The sequence below is a fragment of the Pogoniulus pusillus genome, chromosome 11 (genome assembly GCF_015220805.1).
Source record: "Pogoniulus pusillus isolate bPogPus1 chromosome 11, bPogPus1.pri, whole genome shotgun sequence".
NCBI lineage: Eukaryota > Metazoa > Chordata > Aves > Piciformes > Lybiidae > Pogoniulus > Pogoniulus pusillus.
The window spans coordinates 17,317,869-17,344,022 of NC_087274.1; the positions used below are offsets into that span (position 1 = coordinate 17,317,869).

Sequence of the window (26,154 nt, forward strand, 5' to 3'; positions counted from 1 at the left end):
CCCCTCTAAATCCCAGCCCTTTACTCTGCTTCTGCACAGAGGAGGGGCAGAAATCTGGTTTTCACAACATGAGCATCTTTAACTGCACACAGTCTGTCTGCAGGGTGTTGCAGCTGGGTGTGAAAGGCTTTTCCACTTCTGTGAATTTTATTTTAAAATCTCAGCAAGATTCCCATCGTAAATTGTGATTAAAAATAAGAAGAAAAAAAAGAGAGAGATGAAACATTCAAAGTGCTGACACCCACAAGTCTACTGATGGGAAGAGAAGGGCTTTGGGCTCTGATGAGATTGTCTAGGTTTGAGTCTGTGAAGAAAGCTTCAAAGCTTTCACTTCTGTTGTGAAAATCTTGATTTATACTTGCACTGCCATTCCAGTGAGTCTCCACTTCAAACAGAACTCTACAGCATTTCGCCACTAAAAATGCCACAGACATAAAAGATAAAATACCAACATCAGGGAGCTGGATGTGGAGAGATGAGCAGAAGGGAACCCCATCAAGTTCAACAAGGATGAGTGTAGGGTGCTTCACCTGGGGAGGAACAAGCCCTTGCACCAGGACAGGTGAGGGCTGGCCTGGTGGAGAACAGCTCTGAGAAGGAGATTGGAGTGTTTGAGGGCAGCAAGTTGCCCATGAGCCAGCGATGTGCTGCTGTAACTGAGAAAGCCAATAGCATTCTGTGGTGCATGTGAGACTAGCATGACCAGCAGGTCAGGGGAGGTTCTCCTCCTCTGCTCTGCCCTGGGGAGGCCATGTCTGGAGTACTGGATTAATTTCTGGGCTGTCCAGTGGAAGAGAGACAGGGAACTACTGGAGAGAGTCCAGCTGAAGCTACAAAGCTGCTGAGGGGCCTGGAGCAGCTCTGCGGGGAGCAAAGGCTGAGAGCCCTGGGGCTGAGAGCCTGCAGAAGAGCAGCCCCAGAGAGAGATCTGATCAATTGATGTGAGGGTGCCAGAGCACCAAGCTAGGCTCCCCAGAGAATCTGTGGAGTCTCCTTCTCCAGAGGGATTCCAAACCTGCCTAGATATTGTGATGCTGTAGGACCTGCTCTGTGTGACCCTGCTTTAGCAGGGGGTTTGAACTAGATGACCTCCGGAGGGTCATTTCCAACCTCCACCATGTAGGGATTCTGTGCAAACAAAGCACTCAAAATACGATGTGAATCAAGAAGCTCTTTTACAACATGATGTGAATCAAGAAGTTCTTTTTATTTCCCTTCAAGCACACAGCTTGAAGGAAGAAGCATTTTTCTAGCACAGCAGAGGCTGTGCTGTAACACAGATGTGGTGGCTGAGATGCAGCTCTTAAGGATTTTCTTGTCCAATCCTGACTTGTGCAGAGCTGGGGGATTTCCTGTAAAGCCAGATAAATCTGCAGTGGGGAGAGTTTGCTTTGCTAAGGCCTGGATAAAAATGCTGAACACTTTTGCCTGGAAGCACTTTGAGACACACCTTAACCTCATCCAGCAACAATGCAGGAAAGAACTGAGCCTTTGCCACAGGCTGATGCCATCTCACATATCTGATGCAAACGCAGGGCTCAGGGCTCTGGGCAACCTGATCTAATTGAGGATGCCCCTGGTTGGACTAGATGACCTTTGGAGGTCCCTTCCAACCCAGATTATGCCCTGATTCTAATTGGGTTTTGTTTGTTCTCGTACCAAGTGTCTCCTCTCAGCATACCTCTAGCCTCTCTGGTGTTTTGATTCATGTCAAAAATGAGTAGCTCAAAGCAGCTTTTCCTTGTCTGGAATATTTAAGGGGAAAAAAAAATGGTGGTGGAGTGTTTCCACTCAGCCTGTGGCTTTATGCAATCCTGTCACTTGCTGGTTCAGTCCAACCCAGGAGGTTGCCATCGTGTTCAGATCTCAGAGTGAGAAGGATGTGAAGCAGGGCCAAAGAAGGCCACAGAAATGATGCAAGGGCTGGAAGCCCTCTGCGGTGAGGCCAGGCTGAGAAGGTTGGGGTTGTTCAGCCTGGAGAAGAGAAGGCTCCAGGGAGACCTTCTGGTGGCTTTTCGGTGTTTAAAGGGGGTCAATAGGAAAGCTGGGAGCAGACTTTTTAGCAGGGCTTGTGAGCAGGACAAGGGGTGATGCTTTGAAGATGAAAGAGGAAGATTCAGACTGGATCTAAAGAGGACATTTTTGATGCTGAGGGTGGTGAAATGCTGGCCCAGGTGCCAAGAGAGTTGGGTAATGCCCCATCCCTGGAAACACTGCAGGTCAGGTTGGGTGAGAGTCTGAACTACCTGAGTGGAAGATATCTGTGGTCACTGCAGTATGGTTGGACTAGAAGATCCCAGAAGGTCCATTCCAACCCAAACCATTCTATGGGCAGCCTGGTCTGTAGAGGACGTTTGAAAGGGACATGAGCATTAATAATCAAGGACTCCATGAATATTGGATTTCTGCTTCATTCCTGTTGTCCCAGTTAAAGAAAAAAGTGATCAAGGACATGATCTGCTAAATTAAGTCACTAAGGTTTGCTTCAAACCACGGATTCAAGCTTTACCATGTGAGCAGTCAAGGAAAGGACTACAAAGGACCTTCCTGATGTGAAACTCTCTGCAGATTCCTTACATCTTGGTCTCAGCACAGCAGCAAATGGTTTTGGGAGCTTGCATCAGCTTTGCTTGTTCCATGCATCTTTTCCAGGACACAGTTCTCCAGGTTGGCATTTCCATAAGAAAGTGCTTTTAGGGGGCTTTATTCCTTTTCTTGTGTTATTTTTCACTGAGAAGGCCTTTCATTACCCTCACTACTCGCAGTTTCTACTCTCCGCTTTGTGACCATCAACCAAATCCTGAACTCACATTGAATTAATTTCCTCTCTGGATACCTCAGCACCAAACATTCTGTGCAAAAAGAAGAGCAAATTGGCCTTCTCCTGTTGAATTAGGAGCTCTCCTTTTGCTTGGATCTCAGTCCTGTCTGAATAATGCAGTCCTGGGCAGCTAAAAGAAATGTGCATGAACACCAGGACCACGCAGAAAAGACCTATTTGCTCTTGGGGCTTTCAAATCACCCTGGTCCCTGCAAAGCCCCAGTGACTCTCTCACCTACAATTCAAGCCAGTTAGAGCAGCCAGCAGACTGCTCAGTCTCTGCTGAGTGTCCAGGACCTGAGGTGGCTGCCAGATGATGCAGACAGAAGTCTATATGGCCCATTATCAGGAAATCAGGACAAACCATCAGCAGCCCCAGTGTTCCTGGAAAGCCTGGGCTGCATGAGCATCGGCAGCCGCAAAGGGGAGTCGAGAGGGGGAAGCATTTATGGAGGGGGGAATGGATGAGACATGGAGTCTGGATATAAGGAGAATTGGCACTTCCCATTCAGCCAAGGGAAGGTTTCCTAAACAAAAGTGCTGGAAGCCCCAGAAATATATAAATCTGAACAGTCCCAAACCAGGAGAATGGTTATGTTTGGATCTAACCTTCATGACTGGGTCTTGGCTGTCTCTCCTCAGGTTGGATCACACTGCTCTCTGGAAGAGAACTGCTCAGCCAGCAAGCAGTGACTTCAAGGTAGGAACCAAGAGCTGAAACCCTCTTAGTAAAAGGAAAGTTACTGCTGGGTGACAGCAATGGCCCTTTACAAATCCTCTCATTGAAAGACTTTAACAAAGCCATCCTCAAAGTTCGTCGGTTTGAAGAAGCTTGGATTGGGATTCTGACGTTCTGGCTGAACTCCAGCTGTAGCAAACGCAAAGCAGTTAACCATCCTCCAGCTAGAAGCTGGAAGACAGAAAGTTCCTCTTTTTTGCTTTTTTTTCCAGAGCTTAAGAAACGAGAAGATCAAGTTAAGGGGTTTGTTTTTTTCGGACAGTTGGTAAAGTCTCAGAAATGTTGGAGGTTTAGGTTTGGACAACTCTCAGCTGCTGACTGCTTATCACGGTCGCGTTTGCTTCAAACAGCCTCGGTGGAGAACGTTAGACAGGAAATATTTTGCAGTGTCCAGCATTTCCTGAGCTGGAGGAACCAGAAATCCCACAAGAACCCTGACACTCGTGGCGTTATCCTTACCTTAAGGCTTGACCCAGGCGAAGTTGGCAATCCACAGAGCCCAGACCAAAAAAAAATGGAAGGAGAAAACCGACAGGAACACAGACTTCATTCAAGGGCAAAGAACTCCTTTTGCCTCTGCATGCTGTCCCCAGGAGCCATAGGAGGTGTAGCTGCTTCCAACGCTGTGGTATGACTGAAGGAAGGTCAGACACTTCAAATGAGCACAGGCAGTGCTCCCTCTCCTTGGGTGCCTACAGTGATAGGTTGTTGACAGCTGCTAGTGTCAGACAGTTGCAGAAAGAGCTCCTCAGAAGTAAACCCCAAATTCAGTCGATGGTTTCTTTTCTCACACAGTGGAAAATAGTTGTTAGAAATCATGGATCAAGGCTTCCCAATTCGAGAGAGACAGGGAGCTACTGGAGAGTCCAGCAAAGGCTGCAAAGATGATGTGGGAACTAGACAGCTCTCTGAGGAGGAAAGGCCAAGGCACTGGGGGTCCTGGAAGACCAAGAGGTCTTCTCAGTGATAATCAATGTCTAAAGAGAATGGGGCCAGACTCTTGTCAATGGTGCCCAGTGACAGGACAAGGGACAACGGACACAAGCTAGCACACGAAAAGTTCCACTAACCACAAATAAAACCTTTGCTGTGAGGATGCTGGAGCTCTGGAGCAGGCTGCCCAGAGGGGTTGTGCAGTCTCCTTCTCTGGAGAGATTCCAAACCCACCTGGACATTGTGATCCTGAGCAATGTGCTGTGAGTGCCCTTGCTGTAGCAGAGAGTTGGACTGGATGATCTCCAGAGATCCTTTCCTATCCCCACCACCATTCTGTGAAAACTTTCTCAGGACAAGCACTTGGCTTGCTGCCAGCTTTGGCTGAAATTCCTCACGCAGCATCACAGAGTCATCCAGGCTGGAGAAGCCTCTCAGGATCACCAAGTGTAACCTACAACCCTACTCCACAAGATTCACTTTAAACCATATCCCCAAGCACCACATCCAAACGACCCTTAAACAAATCCAGGCTGGGTGACTCCACCACTTCCCTGGGCAGCTCATTCCAGTTCCTGACCATCCATTCTCTGTCCTAATGTCCAGTCTAAACTTCCCCAGTGTGCTAGTTTGAGCCTAGCTAGAATGTTTTGGTGAGAAGAACTAGATTACAGGCTGTGAAAGGAAAACAATGGTGATGTCTACTTCACTCATAGGCTTGCTGAATGGATAGGAACAAGAAATAAAAGCAGCTCTCACTTGAGCTGCTGCTGGGGAACTGGCTGAGCTGCATCTTACTCTCTAACCTCACCCTCCAGTTTGGACTAATCCACTTTGCTTCCTAATCCCCTGGCTGAACCTCCATTCTTGCTTGGGACTGGGGTAAGGTTGAGAGAGGTAGGGGGAAGGTGAAGGGGCAGTTGAGAGCCCCTCCTGGGGACTCAGGTTTCTGGGAGGGGAGTTGTGTTTCTGTATTGCCTTTTACCTTGTATATTTCTGTATGTAACTGTATATACTGTAAACATCTGCTTGTCTGTTGTGCCAGCTGTAAATATAAGCTTCATTCATATTTCCAGAGCCAGCTGAGTCTAGTCTGGGTGGTTTCTACAGTGGGGGGGGCAGAGAACACCCAAACCATCACACCCAGTCTCATCTTGAGGCCTTTCCCCCTTGTTCTGTCTCCAGTTACCTGTGAGAAGAGCCCAGAGGCAGCCTTTACACACTGTCCCTTCAGGTAGTTTCAGACAGCAATGAGATCTCCTCTCAGCCTCTTCTTCCTCACACTAACCATCCCCAGCTCTCTCAGTCGCTCCTCATAAGATTTACTCTCTAGGAACATCCATCTGGGAACTGCACGTTAGCATACCCAGCATGTCCTGTAGGTTGGAACCATAGCTGGAAGATGACAACCTGGACACACTGGAGAGATGCAAGGGAACTACGCAGTTGAGCAGCAGGGGACACAGTCACATCTGCCATCCTGACACAGGCTGTGCTCTGCTGTTGAACTGCTTCTGGAGCAAGCCTGCTGATCACACTCGATCCACAGTGAGTCCTGCAGCCAGCTGGATCAATCTCATGTGAGGGAACAGATGGGCTACAGAAACCACTGTTATGATCCTCACCTGGCATCTGACACTGCCAAGATTTCAGACTACCAGATGGTGATGTGCAGTGGGCGCTTCTCCAAAGGGCTGCCCTGGCTTGTGACAGATCTCTTGGTCCTCCTACAGGTGACTTGACTCAGTCCAACCACAACTGATATCATAAAAAGGACACACAGGCAAGAAAAATCTTTCCCTTAGATGTTCTGCACCTAGATCACCTACATGTGCAAAGAGGATTCAGATGTCACAGAATCACATAGTAGTCTGGGTTGGAAGGGACCTCCAAAGGTCATCCAGTCCAAGCCCTTCTGCACTCAGCAGGGACATCTTGGTTACATCAGGCTGCCCACAGACCTGTCCAGCCTCACCTTGAATATCTCAGGGATGTGGCCTCAACCACCTCCCCAGACAACTTGTTCCAGTGTTCCACTATTCCCTCATGGTGTGGAGCTTGTTCCTCACATCCAGGCTCAATCTGCTCTGCTCTAGTTTGCAGCCATTGCCCTCATCCAGTCCCTGCAGGTCTTTGCAAACAGTCTCTCTGCAGCTTTCTTGTAGCCCCTTCAGGTATTGGCAGGCTGCTATTAGGTCTCCCCAGAGCCTCCTCTTTTCCAGGCTGAACAACCCCAGCTCCCTGAGCCTGTCTTTATAGCAGAGGTGCTCCAACCTCCTTCCTGTCCCTGCTGACCAAAAATGGGCTGGAGAAGATGGCCTTTAAGTGTCCCTTCCAATCCAACCCACACCATGATTCCATGACACTCTGGAAGCCAGGCCTGCTCGCAGCAGTGGGAGCTCTGCCATTGCTTTCTTTGGTTCTCACACTTCACACTGCTCTGGTTTGTTTTGCAAGTTATTCTGTTCTCTTTATTATGCCCAAACATTTTCTTTCCCCCACAGGGATGGAAGATGCCAGGGGCTGACACCAGGATCAGATGCTCACAAAGGAGCTGCTGCCCCCTCCCTCTTTGCTCGTTTTTCTAAACTCTTGAACTGTTTTGGCTCAAGTTGATTTTTTTTTTCCTGGTTATTTCCAGGAGAAAATTATCTGTGATGTTAACAAGGCACTGATGGAAAAAGTCAAGTCGTCTGGAGAGCCTCTCAGCAGCCCATCCTCTTCTTCCTCCACTTCTCCTGAGTGGATCTGTAAGAGCAGGGAACGCAATCAGTCTGGCCACGCAGAATCCGGAGCCCGTCCCATTTCCCCCTGTTATAAAACTCAAACATTGCTCTCCATTAAAAAGATTTCCTGGTTAACAAGAGATGAAAGCACTGGCAAATAGGGCTACTCATGCTCTCTGGGAAGCCTGGCACAGTGCTCCAACACCCTCACAGGGAAGAAGTTTCTCCTCATGGAACCTCCTGGGTTTGTTACCAACCATCACTGGCCCCATCCTTTGACACTCGCCCTTTAGCTCTGGCTGAGCATTGATCAGATCCCCTCTGGGGCTGCTTTTCTCCAGGCTCTCAGTCCCAGAGCTCTCAGCCTTTCCTCCTCCCAGAACTGCTCCAGGCCCCTCAGCAGCTTTGTAACCACCCCTGGAGTCTCACCAGTAGTTCCCTGTCTCTGTTGAACTGGGGAGCCCAGAGCTGGACCCAGTATTCCAGATGCTGTCTCCCTAGGGCAGAGTAGATGAAGGGAAAGAGAATCTTCCTTGATCTGCTTGTATAGGAGAAAACCCTCCCTTCTCCTGCCTAAACAGAAGGACAGTCACCTCTAGCCAGGAAATACCTCCTGAGGTGCTGATCAAAGCTGCTGAGGCTGGCCCTGGATGGAACAGGGAGTAGCCTGGACTGGAGAAGAGAATCTCCACCAATGAGACTCGTCACAACCACAAGGAGGATGATTGGGTGAAATACAACTTTTTGAAGCCCCACTCAAACAACTGTCCTCCAGCTCTCCTTACAGCAAGCAGCCACCAGCCAACATCTGGAAACTCAGTTTCCAACCACCAGTAAGGAGGGCTGGAGATGCTTGCTTCGATGACGTGCAGCAGCTCCCTGCAGAGCAATTCTCCCCAACAGGAGCTCGTTTGCAGAAAACCTTCTGTGGGGAATTTCTGCTGGGTGAGAGGTAGAGAGGATGGGATGGAACCAGCCCTAGCTGGCAGAGGGAAGTTCTTGGGACAAGAGGCTTGGAGGAGGGTGCACTGGTGAGAGGAGCTCCAAGGCTGGGAATGCAAAATTCCCCTCTTCCAGAGGAGTTTCTTTGAACCCTTTGAGCACATGCTTCTTCCTGGAATGCCTGTGCCAAGAAAACCCACTGGCTGCAAGATCAGAGGGAATCTAATGCAGAAAAGATTACAAGCCCAAGGGGACAGGGTTTCTTTGGAAAGCCCATCCCAGATGTGTGCACAGCAGCACTCACACACGAGTCTCACACAGCACATCCACGCACGGCTGGGGGTCTCCCAGGGGAGGATAAAATACTTCAGGGCTGCTCTAGAGAAGCTTTCACAATGCTGAAGGCAAAGTTGACTGCTTGAGTCAGGCTATAGCAGGCTGTGGATTCCCCTCCAGGCTCAAGCCATGCCTGAGATACACTAAGCAAGGCTAACCCAAGAATACTCCTGGGAAACAGTTTGGGAATGATGTATGCAAGGCATACATTGGGCAGATTGGAGAGCAGGGCACAGAGGAACCAAATGAGGTTCAACGAGGACAAGTGCAGAGTCCTGCAACTGGGCAGGAAGAATGAACTGCACCAATACAGGTTGGGAGGTGATCTGCTGGAGAGCAGCTCTCTGGAGAGGGACCTGGGAGTGCTGCTGGATAACATCCATGGGGCAGCAATGTGCCCTGGTGGCCAAGAAGGCCAATGGGATCCTGGGGGGCATTAAGAAGAGTGTGTCCAGCAGATCAAGGGAGGTTCTCCTCTGCCTCTGCTCTGCCCTGGTGAAAGCTCATCTTGAGTACTGCCTTCAGTTTTGGGCTCCCCAGTTTCAGAGGGACAGGGATCTGCTGGAGAGAGTCCAAGGGAAGGCTTGAGGATGAAAGGACTGGAGCACTGCCTGATGAGGAGAGGCTGAGGGAACTTGGGCTGCTTAGTCTGGAGAAGAGAAGACTGAGAGGGGATCTAATAAATGTCTATAAGTATCTGAGGGCAGGGGGTCAGGAGGAGGGACAGGCTCTACTCACTTGCTCCCTGCAATAGGACAAGGAGCCATGGATGGAAGCTGCAGCACAGGAGGTTCCAGCTCAACACAAGGGGGAACCTCTTGACTGTAAGGGTCCCAGAGCACTGGCACAGGCTGCCCAGAGGTGCTGTGGAGTCTCCTTCTCTGGGACCTTTCAAGGCCTGTCTGGATGTGTTGCTGTGTGACCTGAGCTAGATTGTATGGTCCTGCTCTGGCAGAGGGGTTGGACTGGATGATCTCTCTGGGTCTCTTCCAACCTCTGACATCCTGTGAGCCCGTGAAGGCACATCAACAGTGTGCACACACACAGAGACACACACACAGGGCTTCCCACACAGCCCTTTGCTGAAACTGCCTGTACCTTATGGCATGTCCCTGACCACTGGGGATACCACAAGGGCCAGGCCTTCAGCCCCAGTGTCTGTGGGATAGGAGAAGTGACCCAGGGCAGTATGAAAAAGGCAACTGTGCTAGTGAGGCATCCCTGAAATGAGATGCAGGACAACAACCCCGAGGCACTTGTGGTTAGATAGGGCATTTTGCACAGGGAGACAACAGCAGCTTCACTAGCCCAGCTCTTCTCGAAGCAAGGAAGGGTTCTGACCAAACTCTGCCCCTGCAGCTTAAAGCAGGCACCCTGGTTTATGGAAACATCCTTGAAAATGCCACTCACTGCTGCAAGAGGGAAAGCCAGGGAGCAGCATGGGACATGGCCCAGGCCATCTGCAGAGCCACACACACTGCTCTCCTGAGAAACACGAAAGCCAAATGTAGAGCCTGGCTCTGAAATGCAGAAGGTGACCTTGACAAGCTTAAAAGACTTTTCTATCTAAAAAAAAATGCCTGTGGCCCAGGTCTGCTGGGACCTAAGTGCCTTATTCCCTCTGGAATCTCTTTGTCCTGCCCAGCTGACAGCTCTCTCCTTCCCTGCACAGAGATGCAGCTCTCAGAAACTCCCAGATGCTTGTGCTGAGCATCTGAACTTCTGGCCATGACACCTTCCTTGTCCAGGGAGTGGATTTTCCAAGCAGAGAAAGAAAAGGCAAAGATACTGGAGGAAGCAAAGCAGCCCCAGGCTCAAACGCTTCAAAGGCACCTGAGAGAGCTGCCTGGCTTCGGCTGGAGCAGAGCGCGCAGCACCTGTGCGTTGTTTTCTCTGCAGAGCCATGATAATCCCTGCCCTGAGGAGCTCAGCTCGATTAGGCTGCTCGAGGAGGGCGTTCCCTCCAGTGGAAGAGCACAGAAAGGGATTTCCGTGCAGGTAGGAGATGATTTAGATCCCCCCCCCCCAGGCCTGATCTTGGCGATGTGTTGATGTGATGCTGGTCCCATCTAACTGCAGCCACTAGAACTGGGATCGTCCTCTGCACATGGAAGGCAGAAGACCTCTGTCTGGAAAAGTGCTTCCAGGCACAAGAAATCACAGAACCATGGAAACGTTTCTGTTGGAAAAGACCTTTAAGGTCAGTGACTCCAACTGTTAACACAGCTCTGCCAGGTCACCACTGAACCATGTTCCTCAGCACCACATCTCCACAGCTTTGAAATCCCTCCAGGGATGGGAACTCCACCACTGCCCTGGGCAGCCTGGGCCAGCCCTTGACAACCCTCAAGGGGAAGAAATTGTTCCTCATGTCCAACCTAAACCTCCCCTGGAGCAACTTGAGGCCATTTCCTCTTGTCCTATCACTTGGTCCTTGGGAGAAGAAACTGACTCCCACCTGGCTCCAGTCTCCCTTTGGGGAGCTGTAGAGAACTAGAAGGTCTCCCCTTAGCCTCCTTTCCTCCTGGCTGAACAACCCCAGGTCCTTCAGCTGCTCCTCACAAGATTTGTGTCCTAGACCCTCCACCATCTGTATTGCCCTTCTCTGGACATGCTTCAGCATCTCAATGTCCTTCTTGGAGTGAGGGGCCCAAAACTGAACCCAGGATTCAAGGTGTTGCCTTCACAGTGCTGAGTGCAGGGGGACAATCAATTCCCTAATCCTGATGGCCACACTGGAGGTGCAATAGATGAGCTTCTGCTTAGTGCTACAGCCCCAGGGCTAAGCTGCCTCCATCACCAAGACCTGCAGAAGTAAAACCTTGTAATGGAGCCTCTCTGCCTGTGCTCAGTCACTCAGGAAGCAGCCACACAACACAACAGGAAGGTTTGTAGCCTGGACACGTGTGTAGAAGGAATTTGGTGAAGCCACATAGTGTTTGGTCTGTTGAGTGGGATCAGCAGCTGGGGCCAAATGACTGGAAGTAATTCAGGGCTTTGCTGGTAAAAGGCCATGGACTAAAAGGCTGAGCAGCATCTAGCATTTTCCCTGAGCTGTCAAGGTTGAGGAGCCAGAGTTTCATCCTTGGTCTTTAGAGGTAGGAAAAAATCTACCAAGCTTTCTGTTTTGGCAAGTCTCTCCCTGTAGAAACTTGGAGTAGTTGTTGAAAAAATGTAATTTAAAAGAAAAAAGAGGGAAAGAAAAGAAAGTTAATCAACCAGAAAATGACTCTGCAAGATCAGTAAAACAAACAAGCCACCAGCCACCCCTTCTCAGGGTGACAGACCTGACCACTACCCTGTTTTTCCAAGAACATGGATTTCATAGAAGCATAAAATAATTTCCATTGAAAGAGCTTTCCTGGATATCCTCTGGACCTCTACTCCCAGTCCAGCTGAAGGCAGAGTCATTAACCAGCTTGACCTATTGATCATCAAAGCTCCGTTAGTCATCTACTGATGGACGTGGGACGAGGTCCCACCAAGCGCCAGCTTTCACCCAGCCCTTGTGCCGCCTCTCACGGAGTGGTTGGAAAGGTCCTGCAGGGAGCTTGGATTTCTGGAAAGCAATGTATGAGCCTGAGTCAGAGCTCCTCCAGGCTGAGCAGTCCCAGAGGCAGCGCCCAGCTGGTTGTGATTTTGGAGATGGCAGAGAGCGGAATGAGCTCTTTCAGGGAAAGGCTGGGAGGCTTCTGACAGGCAACAGGGAGGTGATGCTGCTGGTGCTGAGGCAGACTGACATCAGCAATGGGGACCACCAGGACAGAGAAAAGTTCCCTCTCATGCCTACCTCCATCCCCCCCTCAAGTGGGTGAGCAGTCACAGAATCATAGAATTGTTTAGGTTGGAATAGATCTCTAAGATGGTGAAGTCCAAGCATTAACTCAGCACTGCCAGATCACCACTAAGCCATGTCCCCCAGCACCACATCTACACAGCTTTCTAATCCCTCCAAAGGTGGGAACTCCACCACTGCTCTGGGCAGCCTGATCCGGACCTTGACAACCCTTTTAGGGAAGAAATTGTTCCTCAGGGCCAACCTAAACCTCCCTTGGTGCAACTTGAGACCATTTCATCTTACCCCATCATTATTCCTTGGGAGAGGAAGCCAACCTCCACATCACCCTGCAGCCACTTGTAGAGAGTGTTAAGAAGGTCTCCCCTCAGCCTCCTTTTTCTCCAAGAGAAATTATTTCAACCATTCCTTGAAAGAGTTGTGCTCTAGACCCTTTTCCAGCTCCATCTTCCTCCTTGTGAGCTGCCATAGCAGGCTTTGCTCTGACCACAATGCCAGCACCAACACTGGTCCTGATGTGCAACACTGAGGTCTGTCATCTGATGGCTTTTGTCCCTTGAGGAACAAAATCCTGGTACTGGAGCCACCTTAGGGAGCTCAGCATTCACAGCAGCCAGCTGCTAGTAGCACCTGGAGCTGGAAATCCAGCTCTGGGAGAGGTTGGCATTCTTGGGTTACACAAGCGTGTTGCTTTTGCCTGGCGCTGTGCGTCGGAGCCTGCGCTTCAGCACAGAGGTTGAACCTTATGTACTGGCAAAAACAGCCCAAACTGTAGCCAAAAGAAGAAAGACAGGGATGAATCAGGTTGGGGAGATGCCACATCTGATTCCCACATCTAGTGATGGGATGAGAGGGGAGAGAGTCTCTACAGTCCTATGACCTGCAAAAGAGGTTGCGGCTTGGTGAGGCTGCTGCTGGGAACAAGCTCTAGAGACTCGCCATCTCTCATCTCCTCAGCTGGGGACAAGGACAGAAATGCCTTCACCTCCCAAGCATTACTCAGCTTTGCACTCTCCCAGGAGCCATCTCCATGCACCAGCTCCAAGCCAAGGATGCTTGATTCACTGGCTTAGAGGTTATGAAGAAACAGGGGGAAAGAGAAGTGATGAATGCAATTTAGGATGATGTAGAGTGGCCAGGCCCTGGGTCAGAAGGGCACAGGACCTCTTTGAACAGCAAAACGTGGGACTGACATGCAGAAGCTCATTTCCTTCTACAGTCTCAGAGCTCACATCTAATTATGCAAGATTTAGGTGACGTAACTTACTTGGGTTTATTGCCTCTTTCCTTCTTCTTTTTCTTTGGATGCTTTATCCATGCAGCTCATTCAAAGCAGATGCCTCAACCCAGATAAGCTCCAGGCAAAGCCTACTTGGGATGCTCCTCCAGCTGAGTTCCCATCCTGATGATCCAGGAGAGCCTGGGTCGGCATGCTGGCAGCATGCTGAGCTGTGCCGTATGGAGAACATTTCCTCCTGGAGATGTCCACTGCCAGCCAGACCAGAATGAGCTGGACCAACTTCCATCTGCCCTAGTGCTTGCCAAAGGGCTGGGACAAATCATGTTTCAGAGGGTCTCTCCAAAGTGCTTGCCCTGGCTGCCCAGTCTGCAACACCTGACTGGTTTCTCCCTTCTAGGTCTTTACTTCAGCAAAGAGAAGTAGCTCCTGGTGCTGGTGAGACCTCCAGAGAGGGCTGGGCCTCGATACCATGCCTGATGAGGAGAGGCTGAGGGGCCTGGGGCTGCTTAGTCTGGAGGTGAGAAGACTGAGAGGGGATCTAATACATGTTTGTAAATCTCTGAGGGCTGGGGGCCAGGACAGGGGACAAGCTCTGCTTACTTGCTCCTTGGGATAGGACAAGGAGCAACGAGCAAGGGATGTAAGCTGCAGCACAGGAGGTTCCAGCTCAACACAAGGGAGAACTTCTTAGCTGGAAGGGTCCCAGAGCACTGGCACAGGCTCCCCAGAGACGTTGTAGAGTCTCCTTCCCTGGAGCCTTTCAAGGCCTGCCTGGATGTGTTCCTGTGTGACCTGAGCTAGATTGTATGGTCCTGCTCTGGCAGAGGGGTTGGACTGGATAATCTCTTTGGGTACCTTCCAACCCCTGACGTACTGTGAGCCTGTGACCAGCCACGCTCTACACACCAATCAGGGTCTACAAACTTCCTCCATGCTGGCTGCTCCTTCATTAGATGCACACAGCAGCCAGAGCATATCCAGTGAGATGTTCTTTACAAAGCCTTGTGAAGTTGCAGAAGGTTCTGTTATATCAGGATTTGCATTAAAGAGGATATTCCAGAGCTGCTGGAACGTGTCCAGAGAAGGGTGACAAAGCTGGTGAGGGGCCTGGAACACAAACCCTATGAGGAGAGGCTGAGGGAGCTGAGGTTGTTTAGCCTGGAGAAGAGGAGGCTCAGGGCAGACCTCATTGCTCTCTACAACTACCTGAAGGGAGAATGTAGCCAGGTGGGGTTGGGCTCTTCTGCCAGGCAACCACCAATAGAACAAGGGGACACAGCCTCAAGTTGTGCCAGGGGAAGTACAGGCTGGGTGTTAGAAGGAAGTTGTTGCCAGAGAGTGTGATTGGCATTGGAATGGGCTGCCCAAGGAGGTAGTGGAGGCACCGTCCCTGGAGGTGTTCAAGAAAAGCCTGGGTGAGACACTTAGTGCCATGGTCTAGTTGACTGGATAGGGCTGGGGGATGGCTTGGACTGGATGATCTCGGAGGTCTTTTCCAACCTGGTTGATTCTAAGCCTCTCCTCATCAGGCAGTGCTCCAGTCCCCTCACCATCCTTGTAGCCCTCCCTTGGACTCTCTCCACCAGATTCCTGTCCCTCTGAAACTGGGGAGCCCAAAACTGATGGCAATACTCAAGATGAGTTCTCACCAGGGCAGAATAGAGGAGGAGGAGGAGAACCTCTCTCAACCTGTCAGACACACTCTTCCTAGTACACCTCCACTCCCCTCACCCTGTGCCACACACTCAGCCTCTCTGTATTTACAATTCTAAGGAGCAGTGGTTGCATTTTATCTGTGTGTCCATTGATCCTTAGAGTGAAGCTGATGGGTTTGATCTGTTGCTATTCAATATCTCAATTAAGAATGAAGATGAAAGGGAGAGCAATCCTGGTAGTGAAATTCTGAAGTGGGACTAGGTAGTGGATAGGGAGGGTGCGGGGGAATAACATGTAGAAAATGTTCTGGAGAGCTCAGTAGCTGGGTCAGGAAATGAGTACACAAAATCTTCCACTTGGAAAATAAAAGTTAAGAGGCTGCTGGAGAAAGATGATCTGAAACAGCTCTTCAGCTCAGAAAAGTAATCTGACAGGCATGAACTTTGAAACTAATTGTTCAGGGTCAGGCAGGAGCAATGGGACAGCGAATGCCTTGTCACCCCTCCAAAATCCCCTGTCAGGGCTCTGTGGGCTGCTCTGAATTTGATCAGCCTGCTCTGAGCTGGACCAGAGCTAATTCTGCTCAGGGATTTGACTTCTCAGCTCAGGCTCTGCTCTCTGAGGCACTCTCTGCAGTTCAGGGAAGGGTTGCACACCCAGGGGCTGTTGCCAGCAGGGAGAAGCTGGTGGGGAGAGCTCCTGCCAAGGACTGCAATGCAGAAAGGCTCTGCCTTAGATTGCTCCTGGGCACACCAAGGGCACTGCTATGCCTTGAGTGTCACCGTGGGGTGCAGGCAGCCAGAGGTGCTGCCTGCAGGGAGGAGCAGACAGGGCAGGCGACCCTAAACTGGCCAGTAAGGGATTCCATCCCATGTACTATCAAGCTGAGGGATCACCAGGATCAAGCCTCCTCTGGCACCCTACAGAGACTCTGTCCATTCTGCTTTTGGTCCAAACCCATTTGTTCTTGAATCTAGTTCCAGAATACAGCTCCTGAATGCTGCCTCATAGTCCTATCTGGGACTTCCCCAGTGCCTGTCCCCATTATCAGCAGTGACAACAGTTCCGCCATTGCCACCAGGGGTTGGGTTGGATATTGGTTTGTATCTCTTTTTCTCTGTTTCACCAGATTGTTTTCATTTCCATCCTGTTTGATTCAGTTTCTTCCCCAACCCATCAGCCTCTCTCCCTTATTCCCTTTCTCTTTGCTTTGGGAAAGGAGAGGGATTCAGACAGAGCATCTGTCACTCACCTTGTGGCCAGCTCAGCTCTAACCCTTGATGGGGTGACAGTTAGATGGGCAAAAATATTCCCTTGCAGTTGTTTTTGATGGGAAAGTTGTATTTCTAGCACATGAAAGCAGGAAGCAAAGCAATATTTGCTTTCCCCGACAACTTGGCTGCAGGCTTGCTCTAGGCCTGTTACAGGTGCACAGGTGGCAAGGCGAGAAGAGTCTCTGTTAACTTTGCAGTGGTGTTTGTTGATTCTAACTGAGCATGAATAATTGCATCTGCTTGTGTCACACCTTGTGATGTGGGGCAGGACAAAGCCTACTGCAGGCCTTCATCCTACAGACCCTTAGGCAGTGAGAAACCTCCAGGCTTTGGGTTGCTTCCACATCACGTTTTGTGATGAGCTGAAGTGCTCTGCAGGTACTTTTGGTGCACCCTTCTACAGGAAGGCAGAGAAGCTCTAAGAAGGAATTTAATAACCTATGCTTCCTGACTTGCATTCATCATTGACAAAGAGGTTGGTCACTGTCAAAAAGAGCAGAGACATCAAGATCAGGGCTGTGAAAGTGTCTCCTTGGAGAGGCAGGTAGTGAAAGATCACAGATTGCAGGATCACAGATGTCAGGAGTTGGAAGGGACTCAAAGAGATCACTGAGTCCAACCTCTCTGCCAGAGCAGGACCATACAATCTAGCTCAGGTCACACAGGAACACATCCAGACAGGCCTTGAAAGGCTCCAGAGAAGGAGACTCCACAGCCCCTCTGGGGAGCCTGTGCCAGTGCTCTGGGACCCTTACAGCCAAGAAGTTCCCCCTTGTATTGAGCTGGAACCTCCTGTGCTGTAGCTTACATCCCTTACTCATTGCTCCTTGTCCTATCCCAAGGAGCAAGTGAGTAGAGCCTGTCCCTCCTCCTGACCCCCAGCCCTCAGAGATTTACAAACATGTATTAGATCCCCTCTCAGTCTTCTTTTCTCCAGACTAAGCAGCCCCAGGTCCCTCAGCCTCTCCTCATCAGGCAATGTTCCAGTCCCCTCATCATCCTCATAGCCTTCCTTGGACCGTCTCCAGCAGATCCCTGTCCCTCTGAAACTGGGGAGCCCAAAACTGAACACAATTCTCAAGATGGGTTTTAATCAGAGCAGAGTAGACACAGAGGAAAACCTTCTTGGGTTTGCTGGACACACACTTCTTAATGCCCCCCCCAGGATCTCAATGGCCCCCATGGGCCACAAGGGCTAAGTAATTCAAATATGTAATTACTCAGCACTTTAATTCTGAGTATTAATTCAGATATACAATTATTCAGAATTAAATATTCAGAGTAATACAATCCTGCCTGTCTCTAATCTTCCCTCTTTCCTTGCTCCCATCGCAATACCAGTTTAGATGAGCCAAGCCTGTCACTCATCCCATGGTACAGCTAATGCCACCCTCCCTCTGCCACGGCTAGCACAGAAAAGCAGCCCCTCATCCCCCTCTGTACCTATCCACTGTTGTGGCTGAGCAGGGAGTCTTCAGCAGGACCAGCTGGCTCCATGCAGTGCCATTGGGAAATCAACACCTCACCATGGAATGGAAACATTTACTGCTGCAGCTCAGGGTCAGGAGATATGAACCAAATAGGAGAGATATGGAATGATGGAATGGAAGGAGGGAGGGAAGAAAGCAGGAAAATAGGTCAGTGGTTCAGAAGCTACCTTCAAAGGGACCCCACAAGTCAAGAGCCACCACTGATCTGGATGTTATTTGAAGGCATTGTACCAGATCTGCCTCTGGCTCTTCCTGACTACCCCATTTCACACAATCCCAGATTCCCAGAGTAGTCAGAGGTGGGAAGGACCTCTGGGGCTCATCTAGACCTTATTGAGGCCTTCCAGTACTTAAAGAGGGCCTTTCTAACACTGAGGGTGTGAGGCACTGGAAGAGGTTGCTCAGAGAGGTGGCAGATGCCCCATCGGAGGGAGCATTCCAGGGTAGGTTGCACCTGGCTCTGAGCAACAGGCTCTAGGTGCAGATGTCCCTGCTGACTGCAGGGGGGTTGGAGCAGATGACCTTGAAATGTTCTTTCCAACCCAAACCAATCTGTGTCTCTATGTGTGTGTGTATGTGGGGGGGTGCCCCCCTACTCACTCCTTTCTTCATCAACCACAGCCAGTTTTGAGGAGGAGGTGGAGGTGTAGTGCACTGACATTCAAGCTTTTCCTCTGGGATTGCACTTGTGTGCTCTGGACAGGGCTGTGGAAGGGCTCTTCACTAGAATAACAAACACCAAACCAGCCCAGGCACCCATAGGAAGTGCTGGATAAAGAAGGGCAAACACTGACCTGTGTGCTGTCGGAATAATTGACTTTTGTGTTCCAACCAGCCTCGTCTCAGTCTCAGTGCAAGATCTTCAAGTCCCAAACCATCTGTTCTCTGAAACCTTAAGGTTAATAAAGCATTAAGCGCTCCTCCCCTAAGATTAATAAGAAGGAAGAGCTCTCCTTTCCAGGGCTTTTCTCCACCTACAGCACGCTCCGCCGACGGGAGCCAACGTGTGCAAATTCATCTCCTCCACGCACGTCTCCCGACCTCACCGCTCCAAATCCATGCATGCAGAAGGAAAGTAAATAAAATAACATCTCTGCTGGCTGCCAAAAAATTCCACAGCTCCTGAGCTGTTGCAACTGAATTCGTCAGTGAAAAAAAATTTCCTGGAAACCTCAGTCAGATGGCGATGGCTGGAGCCTGGGGAGGGAGCTGGGAGGCGAAGGGAGGAGAGAGCGCGGTCAAGGCCAGGGCAGAAGTTCATGCCGTTGGTGGTTTGAGAAAATGTGTTTTGTTTGTTCTGGATTAGGCTGTGGATTCTTAAAAGAAAACACGTTTTAGTAAGCTAATTTCGAATCAGGAGGGGAAGGAGCAGGGTCAGGGGGAGAACAAATTAGCATCTGGATGTCAGCGGAGCGAAAGGAGGATGCAAGGGGTGGAGGAGGCGAGCGGGTGGCTGAGGGCAGCCAAGTCACCTCGGCGATGCTCCCCCTTCAGAAATAAATCACCAGCTGGAGCCCCGAGCGAGCGCACAGCAGCGGCACAGCGAGGCACAGGCGGGCCAGAAAGCAATCACTCTGCAGACAGCAGCTCCTGGGCTGGCTGGTGGCTCAGAGGGCGGCAGCGAGGGTCCTGCCAGGCTGTCACAGTGTCACCGGGCAGCGATCAGTTCACACTCACACTCCTCCGGATGCAGAGCAGCTTCTGCGGTTGGCATTTTGGAGGCTGGCTCCTGCTGCTTGCAGCATCAGATGAGAGCCTGATGAAAGCAGGGTGAAGCGGCGCTGCGAAGCCCTCCTCAGTACAATCACGTCTGCTGCTGCGGTGAGGGCTGGGATAGCCTCCTTCTATTAAACGCAGCAAAAGAGATGTGTGGCCCCAAACAACCTTGCTGGCTTCATCTCCTTCTCCACTTTCTGTCTAGCCCCTGGCTAGCATTAAGAGGCAGTTGTCTGCAGTTTCTCTCACATGGACAAAGCAGAAGGTGAAGAAGAGGTACATGCAGGAAATTCCAGATGCCCTAACCAAGCCCCATCCTATCTGACCTGGACTGTCTCCAGGGATGAGACATCTGCCGCCTCTCTGGCAACCTGTGCCAGTGTTGCACAACCCAAGGATGGTGTTTTACTACCCAAGGGTGGTGCTTCACCTGCTAGAATAAGGGAGAGCTCTGGCAAAGCAGCAGCAGGGAGGGAAAGTCTTCCCAGGACAAGTTCAGTTTCTGGCTATGGTGCTCAAGCTGTGATGAACTCGAGGGGGTTTTTCGCTCTGTGTGACCACAAGCACCCTAAGCTTTCTGCTGGCATCTGCAGGTGAACAATTCATGTATGCCTGGAAAACAGGACTCTGAGCAACCCAGCTAGCTAAAGATATTCCTGCTCGCTACAGGAAGGTTGGACTAGGTGACTTCTGAAGGTCCTTTCCAACACAAAGTGTTCTATGGTTCTGTGGTTGCACAGAATCATAGAATCATAGAATCATAGATCCTGTGCTGAGTACTGAGGCTGGATATGTGATTGGTCTGTCCTCCAGCATCACTCTGCAGCTCTGGCTGATTCACCACATGCTCAAGCCCCTTTCAGAGGCACAGATCAGGCAGACTTGGGCAGAATACATTGCACATGATTTCACAGCACCATAGAATCATAGAATCAGTCAGCGTTGGAAGGGACCATGAGGATCATCTAGTTCCAACCCTCCTGCCATGGGCATAGTATTGTTTGGGCTGTAGGAGGCCTGTAAGATCATCAAGTCCAACCATTACCCATATGACTTGGACAGACTGGAGAGCTGAGCAGAGCAGAACCTCGTGAAGGTCAACCAGGATATGTGTAGAGCCCTGCAGCTGGGGAGAAACCATCTCCTGCACCAGGACAGGTGATCTGCTGGAAAGCAGCTCCATGGAGCATGACCTGGGAGTGCTAGTGGACAGCAAGTCCACCATGAGCCAGCAGTGTGTCTTTCTGGGCACAACCAGTGGTCTCCTGGGGTGTATGAAGAAGTGTGTGACCCATTCTTCTCCCTTTCATCCACTCCTCCAGCCTTCTCTCAGTGGTCATCTTTTGTCTCTTTCCTACCATGCCTGAGTTCCCTCCCAACCTGAAGGATCTCCCTATCATTCTGTGACTCTGTGATTCTATTTCTTCTCCTACACAACTTTTGCCATCCAGCATCCATCTCCTGCCCTTCACTGGAACTGCTTCTGCTATCCTCTTTACCAATCCTTTCCCAGCCAAGCTTCGAGGCCACGCTGGATGCACAGATGGCTGCCCAGCTCCATCCCACCACTGGACACACTTTTCTACTTGAAGTCTTGTTCCTATTGATTCCTATTACTCTTCCACTCTTGGTTCACCTACTTGATGTCCTCCTAAGGATTCTCTGATCTCCCTCTTCATTCTCTGTGGGACTGTTGCAGGGCTTTCCACATGGTTTGTTTTTTCCCTCCTCATCTCTCTGGGAACCTTATCCACAAACACACCATCTGTACTGATGACTCACAAATCCACCTCTGTCTTCCAATACCTCTTTCTGCTAGGGCTGAAATCTTGACCTGTCCTTCTGGCTTTTCCTTGTAGATATCTTGCCAGCAGCTCAAATCCAGTCTAGACTGAGTGTGGTGTTTTTTTCACAGCTAATGGGTAACAAAAAAAGGAAGATTCAGGCATGGCTCACCTCACCCTGTGATAGACACCCGAAATAAGTTGGATCGATCTCAGCATGTGAGTTCCTGTTTGTGCTGTGGCAGTCTAGATGCCAGGTGGAGAAATCCACACTGTTGGCACCTGCGTTTGGAGGAGATAGGTTCCAGCTGGTGTGACCCAGGCTCCAAACCAAGCCCTGCCAGGCTGCTCAGATGAGTGTGTGACTGGGCCCCTCAGTTTAAGAAAGATGCTGAGGTGCTTGAACATGTCCAGAGAAGGGCACCAAGTCTGATGAGGGGCCTGGAGCGCAGCCCTGTGAGGAGAAGCTGAGGGAGCTGGGGGTGTGCAGCCTGCAGCAGAGGAGGCTCAGGGTAGACCTCATTGCTGTCTACAACTATCTGAAGGGAGGTTGTAGCCTGGTGGGGGTTGGTCTCTTCTGCCAGGTACCCAGGGACAGAACAAGGGGACACAGCCTCAAGTTGTGCCAGGGGATATCTATGCTAGATGTTAGGAGGAAGCTGTTGGCAGAGAGAGTGATTGGCATTGGAATGGGCTGCCCAGGGAGGTGGTGGAGTGCCCATCCCAGGAGATGTTTAAAAGGAGGCTGGATGAGGCACCTAGTGCCATGGGTTAGTTAATTAGAAGGGTTAGGCAATAGGTTGGACTTAACAATCTTAGAGGTCTTTTCCAACCTGGTTTATTCTGAGATTCTGTGATTCTGTGGCTTTGGGTTTTACACTGAGGAATGCTCTCCAGAGCAGAAGGAAGGCCATGACTTTGCTCTGTCAGTGTCTGAAGGACAGAGCTGGTGAGAAAGCTGCAGGACTTATGCCTTTGTTGTGTTGCCTGCTGTGTCTTGATGGCCTTTCCAGCTAGAGTTTGCCCTGGTTTCAGAGCTAGACTTGCCACCTAAAATGAGAACTTCAGGAAGAACAGAGGTTGGGTCTTTCCAGGGTGAAAATGGAGCTTCCAGTCTGAAACTGGATGCTCCTGAAAGTCAGGCAAGTGGTGTGTGGTGCTGGAAATAGAGTGAGTTGTTAAAGCAGCCATGAACATGGCGACTCCAGTTCTGGATCGTTACCCAGCTGACTGGCAGCAGGGAGGCCTCCAGCTTCTGAAGGATTTTCCACCCTGAGACTGGTGAGAACAGAGCAGCAGTAGCCAAGTCTCCATGCATGAGTGTCAATTAGCAGCTGCTAACTGCCACAGCCATCTTCATGATGGGAAGGCAATTCCACCATCCACCCAGCCTGTTTTATGGGGATGCTTGGGGAGGTGTCGGGGGAGAGAGGTGATGGAGCTAGAAGCGGTTGCCATAAGAAGTGGAAGAAATGGAGTAGGGAGGTGGAGGTTCCATGAGACTTCATTTTTCCTGACTGGAGCACAAAAACTGTGCTGGGGGGGAGGAGATATTAGAGGGAAAATAAACAAAACCTGGCCTGCATTCAGCTCTTCTGAAGGGTGCTAACAGCAAGGAGCCCAATCTGCCACAGATGCATGTAAGACCTTCCAGCCCACGAATTCTTTTTCCAGAAGTTTCCCAGATCAAGTAGAACTAGTCTGAGACCCAGAGAGCTTTGACATTTGGCTATAAATCTATATGTCAGCAGCCTGGGAGTGAAAAGGCAAAGAATAAAAAAGGGAAAACAAACCATGTAATGAAAGAGGGATGAGCTCAGTGCCTGCAGGAGTGATGTGTGGAGCTGGGGCATGACATGGAAAGGGAAGGCCAGGGCAGAAGCAGGGACAGCTGGGGCTGGGGCAGGGATGGGACTGTGCTCCTCTGCTTGCAGGATCACAGGATGTCAGTGGTAGAAAGGCACCCAGAGAGATCATTGAGTCCAAGTCCCCTGACAGAGCAGGACCATGCAATTTAGCTCAGGTCACACAGCAACACACCCAGACAGGTCTTGAAAGGCTCCAGAGAAGGAGACTCCACAACCTCTCTGGGGAGCCTGTGCCAGTGCTCTGGGACCCTTACAGTCAAAAAGTTCCCCCTTATGTTGAGCTGGAACCTCCTGTGCTGCAGCTTCCATCCACTGCTCCTTGTCCCTTTGCAGGGGGACTGATCTGACCATGGCCCAAGGGCCTCTTCTACACCTGAACCTTGTCTTCTGGGTCAGCTCTCACAACTGCAGGTTTTGGAAAGGGTTTTCTTCCTTTTCCTTTTTTTCCTGCCTTTGTTTCCCCTTTAAAACACAACAGAATCTCTGTCCGTGCATGGAGGGGAATAACAGAAGAGGGCTTGAGCTGCTGCTGGGGATGCTGTTTGCATTCAGGAGGTGTTTTTTTGAGGGGGATGATTGATGGCTCCTTTCGAGACAGCCCGGAACGTAAACCTCTCCTTCTCCTGATGCAGGACTGGGCTGCATGCAGCCAGTGGCTGCTTCAACAGGCAGGATCGAGGTTAAACCCACCCAGACGCAGGCTGTGGAGGCAGATAACCAAGTCTAAGGACCCTGCAACCCTCAGTCACGCTGTCCCTCAGAGATTAAGCCCTTCCAAGCTGCAGCAGCCAATATGGTTTCCATCAGCCCTGATAGGTTTTACAGGAACTGCTTTTGTCTTGCTTTAAGCCCTCAGATGCTTGTTGTAAGCTTTTTCCAACTAAGCAGGGTCAGGCTGGGTTTCCATGGAAGGGGTTCAAGAAACAGCCTGGGGAAGAGGGGATCTGCACTGCACTCCAACAGGAGCACTCTTATCTAGCTCAGTGTTACAGCAGGGGCGGCCAAAGGAGACATCTGACCTGAGGTCCCCACATATCTGATCTGAAATCCCCACACATCTGACTTGAGATTCCCATACACCTGACCAGAAGTTCCCACACATCTGGTCTGAGGTCCCTACGCTACAGGTCTGGGTTTCCAAAGTGCTTTTCCCCAGAGCTAAGTAATTGCTCAGTGCCTCTCCAACCTCACCTGGAATGTTTCCAAGGATGAGGCATCTACCACCTCTCTGGGCCACCCAGGCCAGTGTCTCACCACTCTCAGATTAGAGAAAAACCTCTCAGACTGTTTCAAAAGCCCTCTTCCTACTCTCTAAATCTCCTTCTTTTAGTTTTAAACCACTGCCCTTTGTCCAGTCACAGCTGGCTCTGCTACAATGTCTGTCCCCATCTTTCTTCTAGGGTCCCTTTATTCATAGACTCATAGAATGGCTTAGTTTGGAAGGCACCTGGGAGTTCATCTACTCCAACCTCCCCAGCGTGGGCAGGGATGACAGGACATAAGACACATTGTTAGTGGATAAACCAATGTGCCAAAAAATAGAGGCTCTGGTGCAAAGAGACAGAGCAGGACATCACCAGCACTGAGTGTACATCCTGAAGATTTTGATAGTCTCTGACACCTGGACCGAGAGGTTGGCCAGAGAAGGGCAGCAAAGCTGGAGAAGGATTGTGAGGTTTTGTGAGGAGGGAACTGGGGTTGTTCAGCCTGGAAAAAAAGGACATTGAGATGCTGAAGCATGTCCAGAGAAGGGCAACACAGATGGTGAAGGGTCAAGAGCACAGATCTTGTGAGGAGCAGCTGAAGGAACCTGGGGTTGTTCAGCCAAGGGGAAAGGAGGATGAGGGGAGACCTTCTAGCTCTCTACAGCTCTCTGAAGGGAGCCAGGTGGGAATCAGTTTCTTCTCCCAAGGACCAAGGGATAGGGCAAGAGGAAATGGCTTCAAGTTGCCCCAGGGGAGGAATAGATTGGGCATGAGAAACAATTTGTTCCCCTTGAAGGTTGTCAAGGGCTGGCCCAGGCTGCCCAGGGCAGTGGTGGAGTTCCCATCCCTGCAGGGGCTCCAAAGCAGAGCAGATGTGGTGCTGAAGAAGATGGTTCAAGTGGTGACCTGGCAGTGCTGGATGATAGTTTGACTTGGTGACCTTAAAGGCCTTTTCTAATCAAACCAATTGACTCTGTGGTCCTGTGAGCAGCTCCATTCACACCCATGGGGGACCCACAGCCCTATCCAAGCCCCTGCCCACCACACACAGCTTGGAGCAGAGCAGGTGAACTGGAGTCTCTCCAGGAGAACAAACCCACTCCAGCTTCAGCCTGGGAAAGGGGATGCTTGAGGATAAGGGCTTTGCCTCTGTGCTTCCCTTGGGCTCGTTCTCTCCCTGGGACCTGGTTCAAGGCAAGCTGAAGTTCAGATACTGCAGGGCAGGAAGATAATACTCACATTGATAATGCTCACATTCTTAGCATAGCAACAATTCTTCTTTCTGCGAAGCCAGGGGCAGCAGCAGCCTCCTCGTATCGCCAAGCGTTTACTTAGTAGCAGGAAGCCTGAAATCTGATGCTGTCTCCACAAAAATCCTCAAGTACATTTAACAATAGACCTTGTTTATAGGCACCGAGCCCTTTGTTTTCCTCCCTTCCCTACGGTGATGCAAGAGCCTCTGCTGAAGAATTTGCTGTCTGAGCCAGAGGCTGCTTTTCGGTGTGCTTCAGCCCGCAGGTTTTTGGGTTCATTTCCAGATTTACGGGCAGCAGAGGCTGCCTCCATCAGCTACATTTCTCCTGGACTTCCTCTCTCCTGTGGGAGATTTGTCCCTTTTGGAGCTGGTG

The 26,154-nt window shown here is 50.5% G+C and overlaps 1 long non-coding RNA gene across 2 annotated transcripts; it reads right to left on the bottom strand.

Annotated features, from left to right (window-relative positions):
* Nucleotides 1-6,937: 6,937 nt before the first annotated feature.
* On the bottom strand, nucleotides 6,938-19,069 carry LOC135179745 (uncharacterized). 2 transcript variants are annotated; one of them, XR_010304104.1, is made up of 4 exons: nucleotides 18,932-19,069; nucleotides 18,748-18,845; nucleotides 17,907-18,011; nucleotides 6,938-7,241 (listed from the first exon to the last, which is right to left on the bottom strand). It is a non-coding gene; the product is annotated as an uncharacterized LOC135179745 (long non-coding RNA). The 2 variants fall into 2 exon arrangements; XR_010304103.1 differs by having other exon boundaries at nucleotides 18,748-19,060.
* Between the last annotated feature and the right edge of the window lie 7,085 nt (nucleotides 19,070-26,154).